Here is a 1,021-nt window from a genome sequence, read left to right as displayed (position 1 = left end):
TATATATATATATATATATATATATATATATATATATGTATGTGTGTGTATATCTTTGTGTGTCTGTTTGTCCCCCACAAAATCGCTTGACAACCGATGCTGGTGTGTTTACGTCCCGTAACTTAGCGGTTCGGCAAAAGAGAACGATAGAATAAGTACTAGGCTTACAAAGAATAAGTCCTGGGGTAGATTTGCTTGACTAAAGGCGGTGCTCCAGCATGGCCACAGGCAAATGACTGAAACAGGTAAAAGAGTAAAAGAGTACTAAAAGAGTTGAATTTGCCTTTGTCTAAACTATACAAATACAATAGTTTTATGGTCGACATGGCTATATGATGACGGAATTAGTTACTGATTTTAAACTAGAGGAAAGCATACTTGGAACGAACTCTAGTTACTGGCAGATACGTTTATCAAAGAAGCTTGACTTCAATAATCAACTGCCATGAATTCATAAGTTTTCTGCCTCACATTTTGCCCGTTTGTTTATTTTCTTCGAATCAGATTAAAAGATTTCTTGTTATAGTCTAAAATTCATAGGTGTACTAATGAAAAGTACATTATTCGAATTTTTCCAGATATTCAAGTATATGTATTATACAGGGTGTCCACAAAGTCTGGGTACATGGGGATTAACACCTACTTTAAGAAGTTATTATTTCTTATATTTAATTGTTTATATTATGATTTTATTTGCTCCATGTACCCACATGGGGATTTACGCATACTTTAAGAAATTATTATTTCTTATATTTAATTGTTTATGTTATGATTTTATTTACTCCATGTACCCAGACCTTGTGGACACCCTGTATATGGCTACTTCAATAAACCATTTGGTTTTTGACCATGTAATATCAAAATGAAAAATGTTTTGTTTAAATTGGCGTAACATATTTTGTCGTAACAATAAGTGTCTAAAAGTAATATAAGTAATTCCTTAACTAAACAAAATTTAAAGCGTAAACTTAAACAAAAACTGCTATGAGCACATGAATGGCATGCCGTGAAGTGACCATAC

Source organism: Octopus bimaculoides, chromosome 5, assembly GCF_001194135.2.
Source record: "Octopus bimaculoides isolate UCB-OBI-ISO-001 chromosome 5, ASM119413v2, whole genome shotgun sequence".
Taxonomy (NCBI): Eukaryota; Metazoa; Mollusca; class Cephalopoda; order Octopoda; family Octopodidae; genus Octopus; species Octopus bimaculoides.
Note: the sequence above shows the minus strand (reverse complement) of the source record.